This window comes from Salmo salar, chromosome ssa05 (genome assembly GCF_905237065.1).
Source record: "Salmo salar chromosome ssa05, Ssal_v3.1, whole genome shotgun sequence".
In the NCBI taxonomy this organism is placed as follows: domain Eukaryota; kingdom Metazoa; phylum Chordata; class Actinopteri; order Salmoniformes; family Salmonidae; genus Salmo; species Salmo salar.
Window position 1 is genome coordinate 28268767 of NC_059446.1, and position 6353 is coordinate 28275119.

Sequence of the window (6353 nt, forward strand, 5' to 3'; positions counted from 1 at the left end):
TAGAAAGTAGCCTACTAGGGATGGTAAATGTTAATCACTCTCATAATTATTCAATCACTCAATAAAGTAATTTACATATGTCTAGGACAAAAACATAATTGATAGTTGCATGTACAGTAATTGTTGACAGCTCACCATAAACAGATGCCAAATTGAAAACTCATCATTTTAACAGGCCACCGATGAAAGGCATCGAAAGAGCGTAACCTCAAAAATCAATAAGCATACGGCCTTTCATTACATAAGTGACATTTGTTTTCATCTCAGAGATATATATTTATCCCACTTATATCCTTGGTCCCAGAGCAAATTCATTTAGTAATGATTACCTGATTCCGTTAAAACCAATTTCCATTCACTTGTTACCCAAGTTGTTGACAAGGACACAACAAGGCCTACATTTCAGCACTTTTTGGCTCCAATCAGCATCTGTCGTCATGGTCCGTGTGTGGATGCATCAATTCAGGGACGGCCTGGGACCAGAATCAGCGTGGGCATTTCTAACACACTGGCCCATTTTTGGGGGGAGGCCCCCACACAGTCCCGTTTTTCCTCCTCGAAGCCAAATAATTATAATTTTGCAACAACAACAAAAAAACGATTTAGATAGCCCAGTGGACCTAAGGATGGACCGGCACTACAGAAACTTAAAATAGGTCCTTACGGGCCACTTCTATAGCTCCAGCTTTTCAACTGAAAATGGACCAGTCTGTCTGGCATTTGCCAGAATTTAAGGCCATCCCTGTATCAATTTCCCATAAGCCCACCAGTGTCTGTCTGCAGCAATGACCGATACCGTGGCTATTTTAATATTTGCGAACATAACAATGCTGCACAATCGGCGGATATAAAACTGTTCAAGTTGAAATTTGAGCAGGTGTAGCATTTGTTTGACATTATATCCATGCAATTGCCATTATCACATGCTCAACAAAAACGTTTCTATTATATGGACTGCACATTTCAGCTGAAGTAAGAGCACAATGCCCGGAGAGTGGTAATGATGCCTTGACTTACCACAGCTGCTTGTCTTGTTACAGGAAATAAGAGTTCACTTGTCATATCTAACATAAGGTACTGACAATGTTCATTACAACTTCACTTATCCCTCTAACAATTACCAAGACACAGTCACTGTTCTTTCAGTTAAACATTTGTTTATATGCACAACTTGTAAATTAGTTTTGCATCTCTGGAGACGTGCTTCTAAGATATATTTGCCATTAGTGGAAATGTCGACATTTGTGCCATTTTGGCCCAGTAACCTAAAGGTCGCTGGTTAGAGCCAACTAGGTGAAAGATCTGTCAGTGTACCCTTGAGCAAGGAACTTAACCATAACTGCTCCTGTAAGTCGCTCTGGATAAAAGTGTCAGCTAAATTACTCAAATGTAAATGTAATGATGGTTTCACAAGCAAACATATTTCTCTGTCCACACTTTCATGTGTTGCTATCATGTCCGGACATGTACCTAACAAGAAGCAGCCAATGAATAAATGAATGTTCTCGAACCAGTCCGGCTCACATTGCCTGTCTAAGGCTGTAACGCGCGAGGCGTAGCCTATTAGCCCTAGCTTTTGATTCCAGACCCACTTTAGGGAGATACTTCCAAAGCTTTGCAGTGCTGAAATGCTGCCCTGCTTTCAAAGACCCCCTGCTGCTCTTGTCAGAGCGAAGAATCTCTGTGCTAGATAAATTAAACCTATCCCAATGGTCTCATGGCAGTAAACAGAGGCTTCCTCACCCTTTCTCAAAGAGCTCCACTAATGAGGACTGTTGTGTGCATCCATCAAACCAAAACAAAAAAATATATCATTTTGTAACATTTTGTTTTTACATTAGGATTTTGACTACCAAAAGTAGTCAGTCACAGAGGTGGTTTTATAAAGTCTTTAATTGACTTTAAGCAGTGTTATAGACAAATGGAACCAAATTGTGTTTAATTTGTAGATTATGTACTCAGTACTCTTTTCAGACTGCCAGAGTAATTGTCAATTCAATTATTTCCTATTTACTTTCATTTTTACTTTACATATCAATAAGTCTGCTGTTTGGAACACAATTTTAGTTGTGAAAATGTGATTGTTTTATAAATTGTATTTTTATGTTTTAAAGACTATTGTAAGATTAGTCCGAATGAGGAGTAAATTAGATCTTAATAATAAAATAGGTACCCAGGTTGCTTTGAGTCATTACTGCTTCTGTAAGTTCTAAGTATTTTGCAATTAAATGGGCAATTTACAAAAGGTCTTCTCAAGGCCACACATCTTTCCAACGCATATCCTCATATTGAAGACTATAGCCCCCCAGAGGTGATAGGATTGATTACACTGTGCAGTGCTCTCTTAGCCTAATTAAAGATGTTAGAAGAAGTCTCTCAGGGGGAAATTAACTCCACTATTTGAACCAAATGTCATGACATCCCTGGGATGTGTGCGACAACATCCTGTTGTAACTCTAGTAAATCTAATGTTTACTCCATTTTGTTAATACATAAGGCCTACTGTTATACACTATAAATGTGAAACAAACCTGTAATCTTGGAGATCTAGTTTTTGGATAATTTTGGGGGATAATGCTGGAAATTATTGTACTTAGTTGATACATAGTTTTAGGTACAAGAAAATATCCATGCTTTACTGTGAAAGAAAGAGCATCTGTGTTTAAATACCTTATTGAGATCAATATCAGCAGTCGCAGGATATCACAATCACAGTATTCAGATGTACAGGAAATGATGTACACAACAATTGTGTTTCGTTCAATAGTGTAATACATCTACACTTACGCCAGGGAAACACCAGGAAAACATTAGCATAGCTGCTGCTTTCTAAATCAGTCCTCGCAGTGTTTTTAACAGAGAACCAGATGGTGGGGAACAAAAAGTTATTCAATTACATCGATTCCTCAACAGGTGCCAGTCAAAACGCTGTCACTGATCACTTTGATGACGACAGAACACAGGAATTAAAGTGGTTATTTTACTCTCATTGTTTGGAGTGACACGTAGCGCTGTTCGACAAACAAATCCATTTCCTCACAACAGCTTCATTTCAATCCAAGTCAATAAGACTTTTTTCTACAATACTCTCAGCGGTTCTGGGACCTTTTCTATTGCCCTGGAATAACTGTCCCTTTAATTGAATGGGTTTTGGTGCTCTTAAATCTTTAGAACACAAATGAATGTATGCTGTCGGTTGTTTAGTTTCCATCTCCACCCAGGAGTGAAAGGAGGTGTCCAATACTGATTGGGAGCCATTGCCCACTAAACAATTGAAATGAGAAATTTGGTGTACAGATTGACCATCTAATTCAATCACAATTAATCTAGTTCGTACAATTTATTTTAATTAACAGCAAATATCATTCTGCATGTTTACCTCAAAGAAAAATGTCATATGGTCAGTAATCAGAAAACAAGATCTAATTCATTTGGTATTTGATTGACTGAATTGATTCCCTGGAGTGTACCTTACAACACAAACACGTTTAATACAGACTGGCATTGCTAAGACATTTTATATCATGTGGAAATAACCTCTAGGAAAGGTGTTTATAATTTATAGACCGAGTCTGTGTATATAACATCTAGGATAGGTGTTTAAATTGTATAGTGTGAGTCAATATTTACATCGGTAATATCACCTGGTTGTACCTTTGCGTATTTTGGTACTGCACCTTTTATGTTTTTGAACACTTCACCTTTGTGTACAAATGAAAACAAGATAGATTGGATTTTGTCTGGTGTTGTCAAAGTCTAAAGAGCTGCAACGGAATTCAAAGCAAGTAAAGAAATAAGAATGCAGTGGAGAGAAAAGGAGATTTCAATTGATACTGCTTTATTTTTCCTAGGAAATATCTTCTGAATATGAAATGCCTATCACTGTTAGATCGAGCTGATCATAGCCCACATACTTCACTCAGCTATGTGCATTTGCAATGACACAGAGTGAATGGTTAAAATGTATGGCTGCAATTCCAACATGTAAAATAGCGGCCTCCCACCACGTTCACCTCTTTCAGATCAGTGGACTGTTGAAGATAGGATAGGAACAGTTACCTGAAACGTGTTTAGATCCACAATGTTTGCTTGCTACCTTAGTGCTAGCTACAGGAAATGTAACACTCAAAACACTTGATGCCAATAGTATCACAAACAAACCTATTTGCTCTCATGGGGTTACTATCTCATTGTTTCATTAAAGTGGGATCATGACACAGGCATGGCAGAGGCTTTTGTGTTGACACTAGTCACCTAACAGCTTTCTGTAAAGATTGGTGCTCCCCCTAGCACATCATTACCATTTAGAGTAAACAGTTCATCAGTGACTCCATAGAAAGCATAACACCACACCCCGGGTAGTCGCCGCTGCCTCTCCACTGATATAACTAGTGTCTTATCACAGCTGCACAGGCAGTAGAGAAAAGAACAGGCAAAGGAAGATACTTCATACGGTTGCCAAAGCTAGGATAGAGGCTCTTCCTGCTCTCTTGTGTGTGAAGAGGAACTTAAATCTCAAGAGGAATACATGAGGTTTTGTGATACTTACCAATGGCATTCCTCTTCTTCCGCTTCTTGAAATAGCATTCAAACTGCTTTGAATTTGTCTTGGGATGCACCTATTTCCAAATGTTGATCTGGTACACTGAAGATTTTGGGAGAAAAGCTTTAGAAGAAGTAACCTGGCGTAAAGTACAAAATATCATCAAAGGTTTTGAATGATGTTTTCCATTCATGTTCATTCACAAGCAGTATTTCCAAAAATAATCAAAATATAAATTACTTAATCTTTTTGATTGCACGTGAGTAACAAGAACAGCAATTCCTGTGGATCAATCAATTCTGTTGATCCTAAGGATTTTACAATCATTGTTCTTCATGTAGGGTAATAGGATTGAGAGGTTCCACTTCAGCCCCATCCACTGGATCTATAGGTCATTACATTGTGTTGGATGTACTGTATACTCTAGTCTGAGCCAAAATAACATACTTCACATCTTGTTCTCATAGCATACATTCTGAATCTTTAATAATTCTTGGTCAATCAGCTACTGATGCATGGTTGATATTGGCTCTGAGTACCTTAACGTTCTAGTCAGAAGAAGAAAAAGACAGCACAGTCTGAATTTACCTTTCACTTCACAAAATGTCGGTCCTTCAACTGGCAGATTCCAAGTAGGCATTCTAGTCCACCTTGGCATCTGCCTTGTATCAATTGCAATGTTAAGCAGTTCACATTCACCACTTGTGACAGCAGCAACCTCTGAGAAACAACACAGTAGGCCATTCCAAGAGTCAGTCAATGTAACTGGAGAGTACAAAACAAAATACATTACACACAGCATTAACAGCCTTAAATTATATACATCTTGCCTCTTAGCCAGTCTCTGAATTGATTACTAGATTGTACACAACTGCTGACAGAGCTGAAAAGGAGGTCATTGCAAATGTTGAATCTCTATGGATATTGTGAGCGTTAAAAGTTTGGGGTACATACATAAGCCCACAATAGAATGATAATTAAGTGTTTTGAACAGTTTTGCTCATGCCCCTTTTGAGTAATCTGCTTCTTTACGTTCCATTCCTTATTGCATGATGTGAAATTACTTTTAAAGGGATATATCGTTTATATATATTTTTTTACATTTTGGCTGATTAAAAAACACCATAAGACTAAGAGAAATGTTGATTTGCCTTGCATAATAAATATTGATGGACCCAAGCCTCCCCTGTTAAACATTTTGTTTGAAATGGGACAAAGCGTTGCCTGTCCTAGCCTTTGTCCAGAAACAAACCTTTGAGTTCGTCTCAGTTCTTAAATGCTTCAAACAGAAGCAAACATTGTGATCTGCTTGAGTAGCCTCAAAAGCAAGGCTATTGGAAGGATTTAACGCATTCAAATCGCAATGAAAAGCACAAGGAAATATCCAAACATAAGGTTCCTAAGCTTCGTGAAAAGGGTGCTTGACTGAGCAGAAATGCACCTAATCCACTGATGTTATTGTAGTTTCCTAAAGGAACATTTCAAGAGAAATGTTTTGTCTTTGGGTACATCTTGTTTGCTTATATTTGTGTGAATGTTTGTTTCAAAAACAGTGCCAAATGAAAGTTTATAATGACTCTGATATTAAATAAAATACTATTTGATATTCAACTCATAGAAAATGTTTCTCATTGATTTCATTTTTTTTTTTTTTTTAAGTGTCGGACGAAGTATGAGTGTAGCTAGCAATATCTTGGTGCTCCAGTTTAGCCATTTTAGAATATATTTTTTTAATATACATATTTAAGTTTACCTATCATGTTTTTTGTACATTTTTTTCACTGAGGCTATTGCATTACCGAACTAGATT

At 37.5% G+C, this 6353-nt stretch overlaps 1 long non-coding RNA gene across 1 annotated transcript; it reads right to left on the bottom strand.

The window, feature by feature from the left end:
- Positions 1-3817: 3817 nt before the first annotated feature.
- On the bottom strand, positions 3818-5802 carry LOC106604556 (uncharacterized). The gene is made up of 2 exons (XR_001328690.2): positions 5132-5802; positions 3818-4645 (listed from the first exon to the last, which is right to left on the bottom strand). It is a non-coding gene; the product is annotated as an uncharacterized lncRNA (long non-coding RNA).
- Between the last annotated feature and the right edge of the window lie 551 nt (positions 5803-6353).